We start from the raw sequence: 24,980 nt of genomic DNA, 5'->3' as shown, positions 1-24,980 counted from the left end.
TTTTTTTTAAAGTCAAGAAACTCATTTATCAAGCATTTATTATGTGAGATGGCTAGTTCTAAATATTCACTCCATTCCTCAAAACATTCACCAGGTTTCAGATATGGTAAATTTGACATCATGCATCAACAGCAGAGAAAGATAATCCTGGGTTAAATCATATTTAATTGAAATTATGGTACAGGTATACCTTGAAGATATTACAGGTTTGGTTCCAGACCACCACGATAAAGTGAATATCAAAATAAAGCAAATCATGGATTTTTTGGCTTTCCAGTGCATATAAAACTTATGCTTAGGCCATGTACAGTGGCTCACACCTGTAATCCCAGCATTTTGGGAGGCCGAGGTGGGAGGATCACTTGAGGCCAGAAGTTTAAGACCAGCCTGGGCAACATGGCAAAACCTTGTCACAATAAAAAATATAAAAAAATTAGCCAAGCATGGTGGGGTGCACCTATAGTCCCAGCTACTCAGGAGGCTGAGGTGGGGGGATCATTTGAGCCCAGGAGGTCGAGGCTGTAGTATGTCAAGATCACGCCACTGCATTCCAGCCTGAGCGACAGATGGAGACCCTATCTAAAAAAAAAAAAAAGTTATGTTTACACAGTATTATAGTCTAGTGTGTGTGCAATTGCATTATGTCTAAAAAATGTACACACCTTAATTTAAAAATACCTTATTGTTTAAAAATGCTAACAATCATCTGAGTCTTCAGTGAGTCAATCTTTTTGCTGTGGAGGGTCTTGCCTCAATGTGGATGGCTGCTGACTAATCACGATGGTGGTCACTGAAGGTTGAGGTGGCTGTGGCAATTTCTTAAAATAAGAACAATAGTGTGACACATCAATTGGTTTCCTTTCATGAAAGATTACTCTATAACCCATGATGCTGTTTAATAGTATTTTACCAATAAAAGAACTTCTTTCAAAATTCGAATAATTCTCCCAACCCTGCTCCTGCTTTATCAACTAAATTTATGTAATATGCTGAATCCTTTGTTGTCATTTCTACAATATTCACAGCATCTTCATCAGTAAATTCCATTTCAAGAAACCACTTGCTTTGTTCATCCATAAGAAGCAACACCTTATTCAGGTAAATTTTATTATGAGATTGCAACAATTCAGTCACATCTTCAGGCTCCACTTCTAATTGTAGTTCACTTGGTATTTCCACCACATCTGTAGTTACTTCCTCCATTGAAGTCCTGAACCTCTCAAAGTCATCCATGAGGGTTTGAATCAACTTCTTCCAAACTCCTGTTAATGTTGATATTTTGACCTTCTCTCATGAATCACAAATATTCTTAACAGCATTTAGAATGGTGAATTCTTTCCAGAAGGTTTTCAATTTACTTTGCCCAGATTCATCAGAGGAATCACTATCTATGGCACCTATAGCCTTAAGAAAGGTATTTCTTAAGTAATAAGACTGAAATTCAAAATTACTCCTTGATCTATGAGATACAGAATGGATGTTGTGTTAGCAGACATGAAAACAACATTCATTTCATTATACATTTCCATCAGAGCTCTTGGGTGACTAGGTGCGTTGTTAATGAGCAGTAATATTTTGAAAGGATTTTTTTTTCATAGCAGTAAGTCTCAGCCCTGGGCTTAAAATATTCAGTAAACCATGCTGCAAACAGATGTACTGTTGTCCAGACATTATTATTCCATCTAGGGAGTATAGACAGAGTAGATTGTGCATAATTCTTAAGGGTCCTGGGATATTTGGAATGGTAAATGAGCACTGGCTTCAACTTAAAGTCACCAGCTGCATTAGCACCTGCTAGGATAGTTAGCCTATCCTTGGGCCAGGCACAATGGCTTATGCCTGTAATCCCAGCACCTTGGGAGGCTGAGGTGGGAGGATCACTTGAGTACAGGAGTTTGAGACCAGCCTGGGCAAGATAGCAAGACCTCATCCTGTAAAAACAAACAAAAACAAGAGTGAGCCTATCCTTTGAAGTTTTAACGCCAGGCATTGACTTGTCCTCTTCTACTATAAGGATGTTTGGTCTACATTGAAAATGTATTGGCCTAGTGTGGTGGCTAATGGCTGTAATCCCAGCACTTTGGGAAGCCAAGGTGGGCAGATCACTTGAAGTCAGGAGTTTGAGACCAGCCTGGTCAACATAGTAAAACCCATCTCTACCAAAAAATACAAAAATTCACCAAGCATGGTGGCACACGCTTATAATCTCAGCTACTCCAGAGGCTGAGCTGGGAGAGTCACTTGAACCCAGGAGGCTGAGATTGCAGTAAGCTGAGATCCTGCCACTGCACCCAGCCTGGGAGGCAGAGTGAGACCCTGTCTCAAAGAAAAAAAAAAAAAGAAAAGAAAAGAAAGAAAAAAAACTGTATTGTTTAGTGTAGCCACCTTCATCAGTTATCTTAGCTAGACCTTCCAGAAAACTTACTGCAGCTTCTCCATCAGCACTCACTGCCTCATCTTCACTTTTGTGTTATGGAGATGGCTTCTTTCCTTAACCCTCATGAATCAACCTCTGCTAGCTTCAGACTTTTCTTCTACTACTTCTTCATCTCTCTCAGCCTTCAAAGAATTGAAAAGAGTTAGGACCTCACTCTGAATTGGGCTTTGGCTTAAAGGAATATTGTGGCTGATTTGGTCTTCTACCCAGATCGCTAAAACTTTCTCCATATCATCAATAAGGCTATTTCACTTTCTTAGCATTCATGTGTTCACTGAAGTAGCACTTTTAATTTCCTTCAGGAACATTTCTTGCATTTGCAACTTTGCTAACTGTTGGGCACAAGAGGCCTAGCTTTCAGCCTGTCTCAACTTTCACCATGACTTTCTCACTATGTTTAATCATTTCTAGCTTTTGATTTAAAGTAAGAGATGTGTGACTCTTTCACTTGAACACGTAGAGGCCTTTGTAGAGTTATTAAATTGGCCTAATTTCGACATTGTTGTGTCTCAGGGAATAGAGACACCTGAGGAGAGAGAGTGACGGGAGAATGGCAGTCAGTGGAGTGCCGAGACCAGCTCAGTCATGGAGTCTCATAGCTTTCAGAGCTGAGAGCCTTGAACAGAGATTTACCCACATATTTATTGACAGCTAGCCAGTGATAAGCATTGTTTCTATAGATTACAGATTAACTAAAAGTATTCCTTATGGGAAATAGAGGGATGGGCCGAAGTAAAGGGATGGGTCTGGCTAGTTATCTGCAGCAGGAGCATGTCCTTAAGGCACAGATCGCTCATGCTATTGTTTGTGGTTTAAGAACGCCTTTAAGCAGTTTTCTGCCCTGGGTGGGTCAGGTGTTCCTCGCCCTCATTCTGGTAAACCCACAACCTTCCAGCATGGGCATCATGGCCATCACAAACATGTCACAGTGCTGCAAAGATTTTGTTTATGGCCAGTTTTGGGGCCAGTTTATGGCCAGATTTGGGGGCCTGTTCCCAATAGTGGAGCAGTCATCACACACACATTTATCGATTAAGTTTGCTGTTGTATATGAGCATGGCTTGTGGTGCCCCCAAACAATTACAGTGGTAACATCAAAGATTACTGATCACAGATCACCATAACAGATATAATAGTAATGAAAAGTTTAAAATATTATGAGAATTACCAAAATGTAACACAGAGATATGAAGTAAGCACATGCTTCTGGAAATATGGCACAGACTGAGAAATACATTTTGAGAGATCCCCAACTCTGACTGCAAACTTCTGTCAGCTCACACTTGATGCAGGGTTGCCTCAAACCTTCAATTTGCAAAAGGCACAATATCTGTGAAGTGCAATGACATGAAGGGCAATAGGACAAGGTGGGCCTGTATGGGCTATATTTTTTAATTAACTTCTATTTTTATTTCAACAGTTTTGGGGGTACAGGTGTTTTTTGGTTACATGGATATGTTTTTAGTGGTGATTTCTGAGATTTTACTGCAGCCATCACCCAAGCAGTGCACACTGTACTGAATATGCAGTCTTTTATTCCTTACCTTCCTCCCAACCTTCTGGCCCCAATTCCCTAAGTCCATTATGTCATTCTTATGTTTTTGCATCCTCATAGCCTAGCTCCCACTTATAAGTGAGAACACACTGTATTTGGTTTTCCATTCATGAGTTACTTCACTTGGAATAATGGCCTCTAGCTCCATTCAAGTTGTTGCAAAAGACATTATTTCATTCTTTTTTATGGCTGAGTAGTATTCCATGGTGTATATACACCACACTTTCTTTATCCACTCAGTTGATGCACACTTAGGTTGGTTCCATATCTTTGCAATTGTGAATTGCATTGCTATAAATATGCATATGCCTGTGTCTTTTTCACATAATGATTTCTTTTCCTCTGAGTAGATACCCAGTAGTGAGATTGCTGGATCAAACGGTAGCTCTGCTTTTTGTTCTTTAAGGGATTTCCTTTCTATTTTCCATAGAGGTTGTACTAATTTACATTCCCATCAGTGGTGTATAAATGTTCTTTTACCACATTCACACCAGTATCTTTTTTTTTTTACTTTTCAATTATGGCCATTCTTGCAGAAGTAAGGTGGTATCTCATTGTGGTTTTAATTTGCATTTCCCTGGTAATTAGTGAGGTAGGACACTTTTTCATATGTTTGTTGGCTGTCTGTATATCTTCTTTTCAGAATTATCTATTCATGTCCTTTGCCCTCTTTTTGATAGGATTATTTGGTTTTACCTTGCTGATTTGTTTGAGTTCCTTGTAGATTCTAGACATTAGTCTTCTGTCAGATGCATAGATTAAAAATATTTTCTCCCATTCTGTGGGTTGTGTTTATTCTGCTGATTATTTATTTTTTTGTGCAGAAGTTTTTTAGTTTCATTAGGTCTCATTTGTTTATTTTTGTTTTTGTTGCTTTTGCTTTTGGGGTCTTATTCATGAATTATTTGCCTAAGCCAATGTCTAGAAGAGTTTTTCCAACGTTATCTTCTAGAATTTTTATGGTTTCAGGTCTTAGATTTAAGTCTTTGATCCATCTTGAGTTGATTTTTATATAAAGTGAGAGATGAAGATCCAGTTTCATTTTCTACATGTGGCTTACCAGTTTTCCCAGCAGCATTTAATGGATAGGTGTAATTTCCCCAATTTATTTATATACAGGTTATTTAAATAAAAAATTATCTTAGCTAGATCTGGGAGAAGTCAATTCAGATGAATAATATTCTACCTAGTCTTAGCTGAAGTATCATTTTTAAAAATAAGTAAAATGGGAGAGACAAAATTGATTCTCCCATTCTTTAACTTTTTCCTTTTTTGAAAGATACATTGAATTCTTCTTAAAAGACTTCTGATATCCCAAACCGTGACTGCAAGCTTCCATCAGCCCAGGACTCTCCCTGCCCTGCTACAGTAAATCACGGCTCTCAAACCTCAATGGGGCCCCTAGTCCCTTGATAGTACCTTGTTATTCCCCACCTGGAGCCCTGTGGCTTCTCTACTGCTCTGACTGGTGCTAGAATGACCTTACTGATTGCAGACAGGACCAGGTCTCTCCACTGCTTGAGAGTTTTCAATAGTTTTCTATGGCCTTTTGACTTTTAGAGCTGGTCCTGATTTGACTTCTGGGAACTGGGGTCACTCCTCAACATTTAGTCATCATCATGGTTGTGCCCTTCCTCTGAGCTCCCACCAATGCTGTGCATGCCTCTTCCATAGCCTGTCACACAGTACAGTGACCACCTCTTCATCTGCTCTCCCCTACACACTCAACACAGGCTTCTCATGGATGGGGGCTGGGTCTTTTTCACCCCTGTGTCCCCAAGGTCTGACACATCATAGGCACTGGAGAAATGGCGAACTAAGGCATGTGCGAATGAATGACTGAATGAACAAATGAATAAGAGACGCTTGCAAATGTCCACTGGCTCTATGTTATGTAGCAGTCTCTGCACTAGGTCTTTTATATGAATTATTTAATTTCCTTATTACAACAGCCCTTTCAGGGTGTGCACAAGTTTTACCCCTGTTTTACAAATGAGGAAGCTGAGATTTAGAAAATTCAGATTATTTTCTCAGTGCCCCACAACTGGCAAATAGTGGAGGTCTGGAAGACCCCAAAACCAGCATCCCTACAAAGCCCATCCAGACGAGGAGAATGGGGAGTGGTGGGGGGCCCAGAGACCATGGTCGCCTGCTTCATGCTGCAGAGTGGGACCAATGCTCTGCAAAGAAATATGGGCCAGGGCTGTTGAAGGACTGGTCCACTGGAGGAGGATTCCAAAATGCCCTTCCAGCTTAGCCCATCCACCCAGACAGTCCAGATAAAACCCTAATCATTACAGAATCTTAAAGACACCCAAACATACCATTCTGTTTCATTTCTTCATTTTATGTCCCAACCCTCCACCCCCACCTCACCTGTCTCCCGGTCTCCACCTCCACAAAATTCCTTCTCATCCTCCCAAACCATCCTGGGCTTTTCCTCTCTAAAGCTTTCCTTGGTTCCTCCACACCTACCCCACCCTCCACCCAGCCCCTGGCAATTAATCATTCTCTTCTCTGTGCTTCCTCTGTACTCTGCCCACACGCCTATCCCTGTTTACGTTATTGTTTGCTTACATGTTAGTCTCCTTTGAAAGATCCTGAACTCCTTGAGAATAGCATCTGACCAGGTCTCCACACTGCCCTCCCACTATATCTGTCTCAAGAATTTATTTAAAAATCTGCAGCTCAGGGGCTGCTCCAGCCTCCACTGCCTGTAGTCTGGATCCCCAGATTTTAGACTCTTGCTCTTACCAAGAGCCTCTGCTCCAAGATTTGAGGTCTGAAGGCCAGGCTGCCTCACCCTCACACCCAGGTCTGGTGCTTAAGCCATTTCTTATCTAGATCAGGGGATTATCTTGTTCTTCTTTGTGTAGTGGTTATTATAGAACCAGGTGCTCAGCAGGCCCTGAGGAAATAATATTAACAACTGTAGCATTTACAGTGTGTCAGCCAGTATGATGTTTTACACATAGTATCACTTTTACTCTGTGCAAACAGAATACCCTATCAGGTAGATGTTATTGCCCTTGTTTTACAGATGAAGAAACTAAGGTTTGGGAAGGTTAATAACTTGCCTGAAGTCACACAGCTAGAAAATGGCCAGGCCAGGATTCAAACCCAGGCCTTTCTGACTCCAAAGTCTACAAACCAGAGCTCCACACTCTGTGGGTATTAGTGGAACTGTGCTAACCAGAAAGCCAATGCCAGCTCAGGAGACCCTTTCCAGGATGGAAACATTAGCATCATACAAGAGGTTTCCTCCAACATAACCAGGACCTAAGAATTGTAAAGGCATAGCATAGAGACTGCACGTGGGCAAATACCCCAACAAATAAAAGTGCTGTGATGAAATAATTTATTTAATTGTTTGAGAATATTTACCAAGCATCTGCCTTGTGCCAAACACTGTTCTAGTCAACTGGGAATGAGACAGACAGTCCCTGTCCTTGAAGAGTTCATAATCTAGTGAAGAACATAAGTTATAAACCACAAATAGGTTTTCTAGATTAATTAAATATTGTGATGAGTGCACCAAAATTCAAAGGTGAATGGTGCAGGGAGAACCTCAAGACCGCACCCAGGAGGTGTCTGGGGAGGTGGCCCAGGAGCCTGTTCTGAAGCATGCTTATAGTTTACAGGGTGAAATAGAGCGTATAGAAGTCCCATCCCTAGAAACTTCACCCATCATCATCAACAGCAACAACAAAAAACAGGACAACTCAGGGTGGCCCTGAAACACACTTTGGTTGAGTTCTCTGAGGAAAGTTAAGAAGCCACGTCCCTGCCCAGTGGGTACATCCACTCTCAGGCATTCATTTTTTTCCTCCACTTGGAAAGTACCTGATGATGCCTCACCTCCCACAAGCCTGAGGCAAACTCTGGTGTCAGAGACTCAGAAAAGCCAGCCTTCAATCATGGGTACAGTGAAAAGAAGAACAGAGGAAATTGGCTTCCCTCCACTCTCTCCTCAAGCTCCTCTGTCTTCCCCTCCCTTCCCAGCCCAGGAGGTGATTCAAACCCCCAGTGCTCTTTGATCTGTGGATCTTGATCTTGGAGCCACCTCTAGGAGTGGTAGGTGAATATAAACCACCTGAGCACAGTTCTGGTAGCCCAATCTTAAAAAGAAATATCATGCCTGCCAGTAGGATAGTACGACAACAAGGCCACCGTCCCGGAACTGGAGCTGCCAAAGGGCCCTTGAACAACCCCATAACTCAAGTCCTAGAACTCCTAGGACATCTGGATGACCACCTCCCCATGCACAAGCTGGAGGGTTAGAGAGCACCCCAAAGGGGGAAAATGGGACTGGAGATCTTCAAAGGCCTAGGAAAGTTGCTGTCTGGTCTCACAGTAACCTGCCCAGAGGAGCCCAGACAGTCCCAGAGCCCAGAGGGAAACCATCTTTCAGGGCAGCACTTTAAACAAAAGACGGTCTGAGGGCTGTGGCTTGGCACAGGGGCCCTATCGCCCGGGTCTAAGGACCATACTGGGTACAGGCATCTAGCTCTCCTCTTGGTTCCAGTGTTTGGGGGTTTTGTTGGGGGAGAAACAGGAGACGTGGGCACAATCTGGCCACTGTGGTCGAGACATAGGATTTTCCCATAGCATTTCATGGGTGACACTTCTGGACGCTTTAGGATGGCACTCTGTGTTTCTCATTCAAAAAGAGAAACCAGAGCAAAGAGCAGGAAAGATCCCAGAGACTCACCCCTGCCTCTTTCCATAACTAAAGGGTCAGGCATTCATTCACTCATCCACAGGACAAGGATCCCCTTCACAATCCCCCTCTTACCCTAAATATGCCCTGCTACCCTCCGTGCTCAAACCTCACAACCAGCTGTGTTGTTACTTGGGTACATGACATATGGTCATAACTTCTCCTAAGTCCAGTCACCAAAAGTTTTCGAGATGACCAGGAGTGGTGGCTCATGCCTGTCATCCCAGCACTTTGGGATGCTGAGACAGGAATCACTTGAGGCCAGGAGTTGGAGACCCCTATTTAAAAAAAAAAAACTGCTCCTAAGACTTCCTATCAGAAACAAAGAAGGCAATGGCAATGGGCTGACAACTACGTGGGTGATCAGTACAAGTCAAATTCCATTGCATTAGAACTCTCAGAATTCTTTTGTTGAACCTAGAATTTTTTGTGTCTATCCAATACTCTATTAAAATAGGTGGGTCTTCCCTGATCCTTGAAGCTCGTTTTGTATTGACCTTGGTTGTAATCACAGTCATTTGTACTAGTAGAGACATCTCCATTTCTGCTTATCATTAGTGACCAGAGAAAAAGTCTTAAAGACAAAGTGAGTTGTTTGAGGTCTGCAGGTTTCAGCGTGATGTCTGTGTGGAGGCATTTGGCAAATCAGGGCACTCTCTAGAACTGGTTGGTTGAAGGTCAATCCAAACTCTAGATCATCCCTCCTTTGAAGATGAAAGAGCCCCTCTTCTTTCTCCCACCCTTCTATGGTTCTTTTACTAATGGCTCAATAGGGCTGTCCTTAGTATACCTCAGTGACCTAGGCTGGCAGGATGCAGACGAGCTGGACAGGGCACCCAGGAAGGAGTTTACAGACTCCCAACCTGTTTTCTGGGAAGGTACCAGGTTGCTCACCAGCACTTTTTAAAACATCCCACCCTGAGGAGCAGAGCTCTTTGGGAAATCTTGTTATATGGCATCAATGATGCTGATTAACTGTAGCAAATTTCTGGGTGTGGGTAAGCTGCAGGAGGTGAATTCCTGTTAGAAATGAGGTCTCTGGCTCCAGGTGGGAGCTGCTTAGGTGAGACTTCCCTGGGACATAGATTCCCAGAAGCAATGCTTCTGACGATCAAAGCACGCAGCCATGCTACAGAGAAGAGCTTTATAGGTAGGGCTTCAGCTCCCAGGTTTGGGCATGTACATATGTAGTATGGATTTTGGAGCATGGCCAAGGCTCCTTGCTCTGACCTGATCCCCGATGCCTGAATTCTGCTGTCAGAGCTTCCTAATTTTGGCTTAAGACTAACCCTGTAAAAATGCAAGTATCTCATGGCCTCAGTCTCATTGGTTGCAGCTGCCTTCAGTGGATGAGTTTATTAGGTGCTTTCCCATGAATAGGTGAAGATTGGAAGGAGGAACAGAGGGAGCATGAGGCACCTGGTCTTCCAGGAAGAGGTACCAGTAAGACTCTGCTACAAGTCAGAGAGAATCCAAGCAACCACCTAGTTCAGAAGTTCCAATTTACACCCCACAGGCCAACTCTAGCCTGTTTTGTTGGTCTAAAGTAGTATCTAATTTTAAAAATCTGAATTTGATTTCCTTAATAAGACTATGATCCCTCCAGTTCATCACAGACCCTATCAGTCCACAGTCTCACATCAGTCTGCTTCATTTGTTCAGGGCACCCGGCCTGCAGGTATGTGAGTTGTTGACCTCTGCATTCTAGTCCAGTTTTCCATTAAATGCAAAGGCCCTTTCAACAACATTATGTATTCTTTATTTATTCATACATTCATTCAAAAAATATGTGCTGAACAGGTACTACAAGCAGGCTCATAAATGCACAGAATTTTAGAGCAGGAAGAGAGCTTGGAGATGTTCTAGTCTGACCTGCTCCTGAATGACTACTGAGTAAATAACAAAATGAAGGCAGAAACAAAGATGTTCTTTGAAACCAATGAGAATGAAGACACAACATACTAGAAATCTCTGGGACACATTTAAAGCAGTGTGTAGCGGGAAATTTATAGCACTAAATGCCCACAGAGAAAGAAGGAAAGATCTAAAATTGGCACCCTAACATTAAAAGAACTAGAGAAGCAATAGCAAACAAATTCAAAATCTAGCAGAAGACAAGAAATTACTAAGATCAGAGAGGAACTGAAGGAGATAGAGACACGAGAAGCCCTTCAAAAAATCAATGAATCTAGCTTCTTCTATCCAGCTTGCCAGCTGGTCTCTGTATCTCCTCACTCATCACCCATTCACTCTTGTGTCCTCCTGTACATGAACAGAATTACAGTGAAATCACTACAAAAAAAAATCAATGAATCCAGGAGCTGATTTTTTGAAAAGATCAACAAAATAGATAGACTGCTAGCCAGACTAATAAAGAAGAAAAGAAAGAAGAATCAAATAGACATAATAAAAAAATGATATGGGGCTATCACCACTGATCCCACAGAAATACAAACTACCATCAGAGAATACAATAAACACCTCTACATAAATAAACTAGAAAATCTAGAAGAAATGGATAAATTCCTATACACATACACCCTCCCAAGTCTAAACCAGGAATAAGTCGAATCCCTGAATAAACAAATAAAAAGTTCTGAAATTGAGGCAGTAATTAATAGCCTACCAACAAAAAAAGTCCACGACCAGACAAATTCACAGCCGAATTCTACCAGAGGTACAAAGAGGAGCTGGTACCATTCCTTCTGAAACTATTCCAAACAATAGGAAAAGAAGGACTCCTCTCTAACTAATTTTATGAGGCCAGCATCATGCTGATACCAAAGCCTGTCAGCGACACAACAAAAAAAAAGAAAATTTCAGACCAATATCCCTGATGAACACTGATGTGAAAATCCTTAATAAAATACTGGCAAACTGAATCCAGCAGCACATCAAAAAGCTTATCCACCATGATAAAGTCAGCTTTATACCTGGGATGCAAGGCTGGTTCAACATATGCAAATCAATAAATGTAATCCATCACATAAACAGAACCAACAAAAACCACATGATTATCTCCATAGATGCAGAAAAGGCCTTTAACAAAATTCAACACCCCTTCATGCTAAAAACTCTCAATGAACTAGGTATTGATGGAACGTATCTCAAAATAATAAGGGCTATTTATAACAAACCCACAGCTAATATTATACTGAATGGGCAAAAGCTGGAAGCATTGCCTTTGAAAACTGTCACAAGACAAGGATGCCCTCTCTCACCACTCCTATTCAACATAGTATTGGCAGTTCTGGCCAGGGCAATCAGGCAAGAGAAAGAAATAAAGAGTATTCATATAGGAAGAGAGGAAGTCAAATTGTATATATATTTTGTGTGTGTGTGTGTGTGTATATATATATATATATATATATATATATACTATAGATACAATCTAAATATACAATCATGTCTTCTTCAAACAGGGAATACAGCTTAAAAGGGTATCTCTTCAAAGGACCTCTTCAAAGAGAACTACAAACCACTGCTCAAGGAAACAAACAAATGGAAAAACATTCCATGCTCATGGATAGGAAGAATCAATATCATGAAAATGGCCATACTTCCCAAAGTAATTTATAGATTCAATGCTATCCCCATCAAGCTACCACTGACTTTCTTCACAGTATTGGGAAAAACTACTTTAAACTTCATATAGAACCAAAAAAGAGCCCGCATATCCAAGACAATCCTGGGCAAGAAGAACAAAGCTGGAGGCATCACACTACCTGACTTCAATTTATACTTCAAGGCTACAGTAACCAAAACAGCATGGTACTGGTACCAAAACAGATATATAGACCAATGGAACAGAACAGAACAGAGGCCTCAGAAATAACACCACACATGTACAACCATCTGATCTTTGACAAACCTGACACAAACAAGCAATGGGGAAATGATTCTGTATTTAATAAATGGTGTTGGGAAAACTAGCTAGCCATATGCAGAAAACTGACACTAGACCCCTTCCTAACACCTTATACAACAGTTAAATCAAGATGGATTAAAGACTTAAACATAAGACCTAGGACCATAAAAATCCTAGAAGAAAACCTGGGCAATACCGTTCAGGACATAGGCATGGGCAAAGACTTCATGTCTAAAACACCAAAAGCAATGGCAACACAAGCCAAAATTGACAAATGGGATGTAATTAAACTAAAGAGCTTCTGCACAGCAAAAGAAACTAGCATCAGAGTGAACAGGCAACCTACAGAATGGGAGAAAATTTTTGCAATCTATCCATCTGCCAAAGGGCTAATATCCAGAATCTATAAAGAACTTCAACAAATTTACAAGAAAATAAAAAAACAAATAACCCCTTCAACAAGTGGGCAAAGGATATGAACAGACACTTCTCAAAAGAAGACATTTATGCAGCCAACAGACATATGAAAAAATGCTCATCATCACTGGTCATTAGAGAAATGCAAATCACAACTACAATGAGATACCATCTCACACCAGTTAGAATGGCGATCATTAAAAAGTCAGGAAAGAGATGCTGGAGAGGATGTGGACAAATAGGAATGCTTTTACCCTGTTGGTGGGAGTGTAAATTAGTTCAACCATTGTGGAATACAGTGTGGTGATTTCTCAAGGATCTAGAACCAGAAATACCATTTCACCCAGCAATCTCATTACTGGGTATATACCCACATGATTATAAGTCATTCTACTGTAAAGACACATGCACAGATATGTTTATTGCAGCACTGTTCAGAATAGCAAAGACTTGGAACCAATCCAAATGCCCATCAATGATAGACTGGATAAAGAAAATGTGGCACATATACACCATGGAATGCTACACAGCCATAAAAAAGGATGAGTTCATGTCCTTTGCAGGAACATGGATGAAGCTGAAAACCATCATTCTCAGCAAACTATCACAGGAACAGAAAACCAAACACTGTATGTTCTCACTCATAAGTGGGAACTGAACAATGAGAACACATGGACACAGGGAGGGAAACATCACACACTGGGGCCTGTTGGGGGGTGGAGGGCTAGGGGAGGGATAATATTAGGAAAAGTATCTAATGTAGGTGATCAGTTGATGGGTACAGCAAACCACCATCACACGTGTATACATATGTAACACAACTGCACGTTCTGCACATGTACCCCAGAACATAAAGTATAATAAAAAAAGGAAAAAATAAAAATAAAATAAAAGATGTTAGTTATGTTAACATTTAATGGGTTTTATGTTAACATTATTCTTCTTTTAAAATTAATAAGTATTTTTTAAATTTCTCAATTTTAACTTCTAATGTGGTAAATATCAATAGCTGTATATAAACTAAAATTCTTCGGGGTCGCCAGGAATTTTTAAGTGTATAAAGAGGTCCTGAGTTCAAAAGTTTGAGAATTTCTAATTTAATAAACCAAGCAAGGATAAATTATATTACTTGAATTTTTCCAACAAGCATATAGTCATGTATAAGTTGTGTAATTAAAAAAGAAAAAAGTGAATGGGCACCATTTTTACTCATTAGAAAAAATTGGAAAGTGGAGCCTTGAGATGTGACTCCTTCATATCGCATCAAGGATTGGTCTGACTTGAATTGTTCCACCACCAAAGACTGGCATGAGTAACACTAGGACTGGGGTTATCAAAGAGTGACATTGAGGCTCACGTTACCTAAATTAGTATCTCAGTTCCCAAACCTGCTCCTCCTGTGTCCATCTTAGTGATGGGTACCACCGCCAGGAGCCTAGGCTGGAAACCTGGCTTCCTCTTACATGCCCTCCCCTTAATTTCTGCCAGATTCACCGTTGCTAGCTCCTTTGACAGCTCTAGCTCCATTCCTCTTTACTGCAACAGCCGCTGATCAGGACAGCCATTATCTCATGTGTGGAGATGGCCCCCAGGTCTTTACTGGTCTCATGGGCCCTCCAGTCCCCTCCACGATGGCTCCATGCTGCTCCTGAGTAATCTTTCTCTTACACAAATCTGGTGATGATCCACCTCCCTCAGCCTTCTTTGTGCCATAAATGTCCCTTCCTAATCCAGCCCCTGAGGACCTAACCAGCCTCACACCGCTCCAACTTTATCCTCCACCACGAAGAGCTCTTTGTATGTTTCCAAACCCACCATGTACAGTGGGGCTTAGGGGCTTTTCAACATGGGGGTTGAAGATCCCCCAGCCTGGAATGCATTTCCTTCCACTTGTCTATCTGATAAACTCCATACTTTGTCTCAAAACAAAAACTTTCTTCTTCTGAAGGAAACCTCAACTCCTAGAAAGACCAGGTACAGAGTTAAGCACACAATAAATATTTTTTAAGTAAATAAATGAATCCCTTATTTGAACAAAGAAAAATCATTTGTGGTGTCTGTTAAATGTCCTCACATAATGAACTTAGCCAATAATCACCGTCCTAAAGGACGAATGGTTTCATTCTAGGACCAGGCCTTATAGTATGCTCTGTAGGGTAGAGATGAGGACTAGGATGAATGTTCATTGATCTCAGTTCTTGACCTAGAAGTTATTTCTCTCCTACTGTATCTCTAATATCAACTGTTTTCTTATCTTTTTCTTATTTTTCTTAAAAATTGAATTATAGGACAAGATTGAGATAATTTGTGGTTCTAATAAATTGGTATCTGGTTCATTGGTTCTGTCATTTTAAGATTAACAATATTTATAAAGCTTTTATCTGTTATAAATAATGCACGAATATTATTCTCATCACTTTCTCACTAAAAATAGTACTTCTTTATAACATTAATTCTGGCAGCATCTTCTTTGTAGTGTCAATATAAAGTAGGATAGGTTGTCCATAGAGTCTTTGCCTGATTAAAATAGACTGTGATCCTTATTTTTTATTAGTAGAGGAAACTTTACAGAAAGAAGAAAATATATTGAAATAAACCATGTCAAGCACCTAAATCAGGATGTGTCTCATGGTAGTGAACAATAAATGCTGTCCTTCTTCATTCTACCATTAAAGCTAAATTCAGCAAGACTAAGCCTAGAGCTTTCAGCATGGCAAGTAAGTCCCTGCCCACATCTGAAATCTGCAACTCTCTCTGTGAAACTTTACATTGCAGCAATATAATCTGCCAGTAGTTCTTGGATACATGGTTTTATGCTGTTTCTCATTTATTTGCCTTTACTCATCTGATTTCCCTGCTGGGAATGCTCTTGGCTCATCTAACTCCTTCCCATCCTGCCTGACTCAGAGCGGGTGTCACCTTCTCTGGAAACACCTCCAATCCTTCTGAGCTTGGATTAGCTGTTCCACCTTGGAGCTCCCACAGGACCTTTGGCTTATCTCTATCATAGCCACTTGACCCTGCACAGAACCTGACCTTGCATATCTTAGTTTCCTCATCTGTAGAATGGAATAATAATAGTCTCAGCTACACAAGGTTATCAGGATAATTACTCAAGATATATGCAAAGTGCTTAGGATAGTGTTTGTTATATATTAATCACACCCTACATTTCTAGCTCTTATATTTATTTTGGTAGCACCACATTGAAAATGCCTGTGCTCTTATCACAGTATATGACTATGTCATTTTTCTGTTTCTAAGAAACTACCAGACCTCCTGGTTACTAGCAAGAGCTCTATAAACTGAACTAATGCTTTATATTTTCAGGATTCTATTGTCTATTAATGTACATGCATAGATTTATATCATAGTAGTCACCAGAGAACACTATTCCACATTTTGATTTTACTTTACATCAACAACTCTTGTTATTTTTAGCAGCTATATACATGTTTATTTTTTCTTTATATTTTTACAATTGGTTGTATTATAAACATATTCAGCATTAATAAATAAATGTTTCCTGTGGGAGGCTGAAGCAGGTGGATCACTTGAGGTCAGGACTTCAAGACGTGCCTGGCCAACATGGTGAAACCCCATCTCTACTAAAAATACAAAAAATTAGCCAAGCGTGGTGTCATGTGCCTGTAGTCCTAGCTACTCAGGAGGCTGAGGCAGGAGAATTGCTTGAACCTGGGAGATGGAAGTTGCAGTGAGGTGAGATTGTGCCACTGCACTCCAGCCTGGGCTACAGAGCAAGACTTCATCTCAAATACATGCATACATACACACATAAAATGTTTCCTTATGGCAGCAAGAATGGTTTGGTCAAAATATATAAACACCTTGAAAGAGATCATTACATTGATCTCCAAAGAGACTAGGCTGATACACGATTTCCCATGAACCTATTTCTTCACAGACTTGTCATCATTGGATGTTATCACTATTTGGTTACTTTAATGGAGATACAATGGTACTTCTGAGTTATTTGCCTTTTTAAATTAGTAGCAAGGGTGGACATTTTATCATGTGATGTGGTACTTTGTTTTTTCCCATCAGCAACAAGACACCTATTCATTTTTTACTACATTCAAAGTGGAAAACAAATAGTAACATTATATATTTCCATCAAGCCTTTACACTTCTTTAGATATAAAATTTCCCCAATCTTTCCCTTCTCTTTACTATGTATCTTACAGCATTTTCTACTCCCATTGATTTCTATTCATGAGTAATAGTACCCTTGGAGTCATGCAACACAGAAACCCAGACATTCAAGCTGCCATATGACGTCCTCAGTAGTGTCTGATTATGCTAATTTGTGTATTTCAAGCTTATTTTTGGCAGATTGTTTTTAAGTAGTTCATTCCTTGACTCACCATGAATCTATTCTAGTGTACAGCTCCAAGTTCATTCTTTTCCCTAGTGATACCCAATTTCTTCAAAATGCTGATTGAAAAGTCAGTCATTCTTTTCCCTATTGTGATGCTGTTTCTAGAATGTTATAAAGTTCTTACACAATTTGGAATTTCCATCATTTCTGTTCTAGTGCACTGATGAATCTTTTAAATTTCAAGCCATATGATTTTTGACCACAGTTACTTTTTATCATGCTTTGCAGTCTGTTTACAGTGAAAGGGGAATTACTACTAATCTAAAATGGTTTTAGTTTCAATGTTTATTTCCCCCATTTCATCCTTCAAGGGTGAAGAAGTGAGAACTGAGAGCTGGAGAAGTTAGGGAACTTTAATGTTCCTTCCCATCCTAAGAATTAGGAAGGCTGTGATGGTACGGAGCAGACATGAGAAGCTGGCTGCCTGATCTGGCTTACAGTCTTGTTCTGTTTGTCCTACACAGCTGCTATTATTTTGGTTTGCTTTGACTTTGAATGTCTTTGGGTAAAACATGCCTGCTGCAGCTTTCTACAATCCCTACCAATTTCTGTGATCTTACACTTGGCCTGCTTATCTCAGTTTGGTTACCTGCCTGATACCTGGATTTATTTGAGCTTGCAACCCCTGGCATAGTGTGTCTTAATGCTTCCTTAGTTGTAAAATTGGAATAATATCATATCTCATCAGGTTGTTGAAAGGATTACATGAGCTAACCTATAACCATTGCCCACTGGGAGAAATGTTTTACTCCAACAAATTTCCTGTCTTTCTCTACTCGCCCCTGCCGAACAATGATAACTTTGGGTTCTCTGAAGGCAGTGGATGGATCTTGGTGATATTTTCACTCTCACCCATTGCACAGTGCCTAGTACACAGCAGGGACTCACTAAATATTGGCTAAAATCTGTTGGAATAACTATTACCAGTAGCATAATCTCTACTTTCAAAATGATTTTTTGTAAAAAAAAAAAAAAAAAAAAAAAAGAATGTTAAGAATATGGATATACGCATGTCAAGTGCTCAGGGGCCAAACTGTACATATAAGGACCTCAAGTCCCACTTTAAAAGGGCCCACACTCAAGGTCGCCATACCCCAAACACCTGCCCAAATTCTTGTGGCTGGTCCCTTGTCATTGGTCAAGGATCTGTTACAGAGTCTATTGAATTGCTAGCCATGACAGTGCTCATGATAAACTGGTTTCTGCTTTAACTTGGCCTTAATTAACTAATACACTCATTAAATAATGCGTGCTCACCCTATATTCACCTGTATTTAGTCCTCCTGGCTCCAGTAGCTATGTCTTCTGTTCAGATAGAAGAACTCATTGTCAAATGAGGATCTAAGTTGTAAAAATGCTCTGCTTTCTAAATTATAAGTAGAGCCAGGTCACTAGAATTATCAACAGATATTAAGCTCTATCCATCTATATCTATTTTAAATCATGCCCAAGAAGCCAAGATTTACCTCATATCCTGAGGCAATGCTGCTAAAATGTTTTGGGTCAAATAAATAATACATATATAGAGAAATCTTTATTTTACTTAATGAAGAAAGCATTTTAAGATTTATAATATATTGAATTGAACTAACCTATTATTAGCAGTCCTATTACATGAAGCATTATAAAAACGGTCAATAGATATTAGACAAAAATAAGAAATAAAGTCCATTATTGTTACCCACAGCCCCAGCATCATGATTAGTGATGATGAACCAGGTTATGACCTAGATTTATATCGTATACCTCATCATTACACTGAGGATTTGCAAAAGGTTTTATTCTTCATGGACTGATTGTGAACAGGACCAAACGACTTGCCTGAGATGTGATGAAGGAGATAGGAGCCTCTCACATTGTAGCCTTCTGTTTGTTCAAGGGGGGCTGTACGTTTTTTGCTGACCTACTAGATAATATCAAAGTACCTGAATAGAAATAGTCACAGAGCCATTCCTATGATAGAGCCAATAAAGAGCAAGGAGCTACTGTAATGACCAGTCAACAGGGGACATAAAGGTAATTGGTGGCAATGATCTTTAACTAGAAAGAATGTCTTGATTTTTGAAGATGTAATTGACACTGGCAAAACAATGCAAACCTTACCTTCTGGGTCAAGTAGCATAATCTAAAAATGGTCAAGGTTTGCAAGCTTGCTAGTGAGAAAGCACCCCTCAGAGTGTTAGAAATAGGCCAGACTTTGTTGGATTTGAAATTCCAGATAAACTTGTTGCAGGATATAACCTTTTCTATTGTCAACCAAAATTAAGGCTGTCGAGGCAGAAATAATTTGATTAAGGTTTATTGGAAGCCAAATGTGAGGATCAACCCGGGAAGATACACCGAAAAAGTTGGGCATATTCCAAAGTTTGTTTACAAGTTAGAATGCTTCTGTAAGAAAGTTTAGGAGAAGGGAAGGGGACTCCTCACATTAGAATTGTCTTTTTTCACTGGAGGATACAACACAGAGGTTTCCATCATTGGCTACACATTACAACATAAAGGCAAAAATGTTCTATGTGTAAGTCAATCAATATAACTTCATGATTTTGAAACAAATCAGTGTCCCCTTATTATCAGTAGTCCTGTACATATTAATCAGTACATCGACAGTTTGAGGAACTCATGATAAGATTTGAGTGACTCACAATAAGACTTTTTTACTTAGGGACACGATGTAAGCAATGAAGCGTTAGACCTTCCCCAGGCCGTTAATTTGTGATCTGTAGGTTATCATTTCCCCCTTTTGATACACGAAAACATGGAAGATTAGTCTCTGTTTAGAGTGATAGACATTCTTTATCCCCCAGTGCTGAAAAGGCTCATTTCCAGGAAGTCATGTCTCTCAGTGAAGGAAGAGAACTTGTTATTATAGGTGGACCACATTGTTAGCAGCATTTGGTAGGTCATAATATGAGAAAAATATGTTGTTTTTCTGGATAATGAATCATCTCCAGTCACTGGGTGATATGATTAGGTTTCTGTCCCCACCCAAATCTCATCTTGAATTATAATCCTTAGGTGTCAAGGGAGAGGCCTGACAGAAGGTGATTAAATCATGGAGGTTGTTTCCCCCATACGACTCTTATGATAGTGAGTGAGCTCCCACAAGATCTGATGGTTTTATAAGGGGCTCTTCCCCCTTTGCTTCGGTCACATGCTCACTCTCAGCTGCTGCCATGTAAGATGTGCCTGCTTTCCCTTCTGCCATGATTGTAAGTTTCCTGAGGCCTCCCCAGCCAACCAGAACTGTGAGTCAATTAAACCTCCTTTATTTAAAATTACCCAGTCTTGGGTGGCATATTTATAGCAGTGGGAGAATGGACTAATACATTGGGTGACCATTATTTTGGCCTTAGCCATTGAAGAAAAGTTTTTAAATTCTGAAACAGTTAGTTAGCTTAAGAGAAAGGTAAATGTTATTTTTGTTTACAAATGTATACTTCACTCAATTGTGCTAAGATATAAATAGTATAAAGGAGAAGAATTTTTTTTTTACTTTGGAAAACAGAATATAAAAATAATTAGCAATGTTTTCAACAAAAGTAATAAAAATGATTTTAGTTCTCCATTAATTGAGTCCCATGTAATTTTTGCTCTGCTTAATGCTGTGTTGGAATTTTTTAATTTTTTTTGGCAGAGTCTCACTCTGTTGCCCAGGCTGGAGTACAGTGGCAGGATCTCAGCTCTCTGCAACCTCTGCCTCCTGGGTTCAGGTGATTCTCATGCCTTAGCCTCCTGAGTAGCTGGGATTACAGGCATGTGCCACCACACCCAGCCAATTTTTGTACTTTTAGTAGAAACAGGGTTTCGCCATGGTGGCCAGGATGGTCTCAAACTCCTAACCTCAAGTGATCTACCCACCTTGGCCTCCCGAAGTGCTGGGATTACAAGTGTGAGCCACCGTGCCTCGCCTGTGTTGGTAATCTTTATGTATCAGTTTTTATTAGAGTTATGGAAGTATTTATTTAGTCCATTTATCTTAAAATTATTAGAAATCTGTATTTAACAGTATTTATTAGAGTTTTTCCCATGGAAAGCAGTTTTAGATTATAATTAATTATAAATTTTTAGAGAAAAATTTATAACAATAACTGTAAATGACAAAAACTTAGAAAAGTCATGATAAAACGTGATAAAAGTTTCCAACTGACAAGAAAATTTAGTTATTTTTATTACATGTAGCATTTTAAGATTATAACCAGAATTATTACTGACAGTGTCACATCAGAATCACCAGACTTTTACAAATTTTATATTATCTTTAGAATATTCACATTAGTAACAGATCCATATAAATATAACTTTAGAAAAGAGTTAACATAACATTTGAAATTATGACTAATGACATATTATATTTTTATGAACTTATATAATTTTTGGAATATTTACATCAATAACATACCCATAAATGTAACTGAAAGAAGATCTGGTATCATTTAGCATTTGACAATGTCTCCAATACAATTTAACCAAATCTAACCATTTAATATTTTTACAAGATGAGAAATTTTTTGAGGCTTTCCAGGGGCCCAACTAGAAAATCTCAAAGTTAATTTTAGGCCAAGAAGACTTAATTTAGGATTTGGATCCTGGGGAAAACCGTCAAAGATGTTCAAATGTTTAAACCATTTGTTTAAAACAGAATCACAGGTCATTGTAAAATGATAGTTACTGATTTGATGAGAGTAACAGTCAAAGGGACCTTAAAAGCAACATAGAGGCCGGGCGCGGTGGCTCACGCTTGTAATCCCAGCACTTTGGGAGGCCGAGGCGGGCGGATCACGAGGTCAGGAGATCGAGACCACGGTGAAACCCCGTCTCTACTAAAAATACAAAAAAATTAGCCGGGCGTGGCGGCGGGCGCCTGTAGTCCCAGCTACTCGGAGAGGCTGAGGCAGGAGAATGGCGTGAACCCAGGAGGCGGAGCTTGCAGTGAGCCGAGATCGCGCCACCGCACTCCAGCCTGGGTGACAGAGCGAGACTCCGTCTCAAAAAAAAAAAAAAAAAAAAAAAAAAAAAAAAAGCAACATAGAAAATTACATGTATGCAAAAACTTTCACTCTTTTAAGACTCAGTTTTCTTAAGGATTCAAAAATCTTTTAAAAAAACAGCACAGGAATTATCTTGAGAAAACACCAAATCTTTGTTTTTTAGGCCAGTTACCAAAAGGTAAAGAAAAACTTCCTGTACTGTGATTGTTTTTCCTTCTGAGAAGTGCATTTAGATAATCTGGAAGTCAAATATGATGAAAAGGGTACTTGAATTTAATCAGACACAGAAAAACTGTGTCCAGGGTTATGAGTGAACACTGTATTATAGAGGAATGAAAATAACAAACCTGGTACCTTGAGCAGGAAAATGCATGGCTCTTAGTAACAACATAGGAGATTTCCTTATTACATTGAACTATTTAGACATATCAAGAAAAGCCAAAAGTACAGAATCAAGTTATGCTAAAGGAAAACATTGTTTTTTAGAGCTTTAAAATAAAACATTTAGTGTCGGGCCATGATAGTAAAGTTAGAACCAGAGAAAGTATTACAGGAGTTTACAAAACGTTTGAAGAAGAGAGTTATCATTTCATCCAATAAAAAGATAAACCTTTTTACAGGAAAAAGAAACAGAAGGCAATGATATATGTAGAATTAAAAAGTGAATGGATAGGCACAGTGGCTCACACCGGTAATTCCAGCAATTTGGGAGGCTGAGGCAGGCAGATCACTTGAACCAGGAGTTTGGGACCAGCCGTGGTGACATGGTAAAACCCCATCTCTACAAAAAATTTAAAAATTAGCCAGATGTGGTGGGTCAGAACTGTGGTCTCAGCTACTCAGGAGTAGGGAGGATAGTTTGAGCCCAGGAAGTGGAGGTTGCAGTGGGCTGAGATTGCACCACTGCACTCCAGGCTGGGTAACAGAGCGAGACCCTGTCTTAAAAAAATAAAAAAATCTTGGGAGGCCGAGGCGGGCAGATCACGAGGTCAGGAGATCGAGACCATGGTGAAACCCCGTCTCTACTAAAAATTCAAAAAAATTAGCCAGGCGTGGTGGCGGGCACCTGTAGTCCCAGCTACTCAGAGACCTGAGGCAGGAGAATGGCGGGAACCCGGGAGGTGGAGCTTGCAGTGAGCCGAGATCATGCCACTGCACTCCAGCCTGGGTGACAGAGCAAGACTCCGTCTCCAAAAAAAAAAAAAAAAAAAAAAAAAAAAAAAACTCTTTGTAATTTTATTAAGAGTAAAGCAAAACTTTGAGAAAATCTTGTTGTTCTAACATAGGAGACTAAGATTTTCAGCTTTGTATTAGTGTATTTTTAATATCAAAGTTCATTTGATATTTAGAAGACTGTCGAGTAATTTATTTTATATAGTCAACTTAATCATGTACAAAATTTCTTTCATAAATTCCTTTTTATGAGCCATATTGTTGTGGCTTACACAGACTATTTACCACATTTTTGGACTTTTTGTTTTGTCCTATACTTTTTAAAATAAACAGTGGTTTTATTTTAGAACAAAAACTTACCATATAATATTTTTCATACAATATTATTCTCTTTTTTAAACTATTTTTATTTAAAAATGTATCTTTATATCTGTAACTTTTCTATATCTCTCTCTCTCCTACTTACTGGTTTAGTTCTATCTTGTTTTATAAATAACTTTTACATAACCCCTGAAGTAGATAAAATTATTTTTAATAAAAAGCACATTTCTATGTATTTTGTATACTTTTTAATTTAAAACATATCCTATTTTTGGTATACTTTATATAAAAAATTATATATATATATCAATTAGAATTTAAATTTTAATGAAAACCTGGGAAGCAAGAAATATTGACTTCTCTATCACATACTGGTATTTATAAATGAGAACCATTTTACAATTTTTAGAAACACATTTCCTTATAAGATAATTTTTAATTGGAAATGAACCAGACATTTAATGAGTATCTTATTTAACTTAACTCTAAGATTTAAAATTACATTAAAAGTTTATAAACATTTGCTCCATTTATATTTACCTAATTTATTTAATAATTTAACTAGATTACTTATAAGAACTGAAGTATTAGACAAAGTTAGTCACTATTTTGCTTTTCTGTTAACCAGTTTTATAGCCTGTAAATATCAGGTGTTTACTTAAGTAAGAACTTTAAATATGCAGGCATGTTGTCAATGACTTAGAAAATACAGCTGTTTTTATTAAACCAACAATACTAAATAAGTCTTACTACCAAAAAATTACACAAAGATTATTTTGTTTTTTTCCGGGTTTATGATTTTGTAACTTTTATGTTAAACCCTGACACCTTAAAATATCAATTGAGACAAATATAAAACCGTCTGACTAATAAATCCAGGCAAAAATATAGGTTATCAATTTTAAAGATATTTTTATTTTACCAAAAGTATTATAATTAGTTTAGTAAAGATTTAAGTTATGTGAACCTGGAAAATATTTGGGCTTACTAGTTTCTGAGCATTTATTTTATTTTATTTTATTTTATTTTATTTTATTTTATTTTTTTTTAGATAACCTAGATGAAATGTACACATTTCTTTTTTTTTTTTTTTTTTTTT

General features: G+C 38.9%; 1 pseudogene; it reads left to right on the top strand.

Moving 5' to 3' along the window:
- Positions 1 to 10,305: 10,305 nt before the first annotated feature.
- The window catches only part of LOC116476187 (hypoxanthine-guanine phosphoribosyltransferase-like), a 29,618-nt pseudogene continuing 14,943 nt past the window's right edge, over positions 10,306 to 24,980 (top strand).

This window comes from Hylobates moloch, unplaced genomic scaffold (genome assembly GCF_009828535.3).
Source record: "Hylobates moloch isolate HMO894 unplaced genomic scaffold, HMol_V3 SCAFFOLD_11, whole genome shotgun sequence".
NCBI lineage: Eukaryota > Metazoa > Chordata > Mammalia > Primates > Hylobatidae > Hylobates > Hylobates moloch.
Note: the sequence above shows the minus strand (reverse complement) of the source record. Positions and strands in the feature narration are given on the sequence as shown.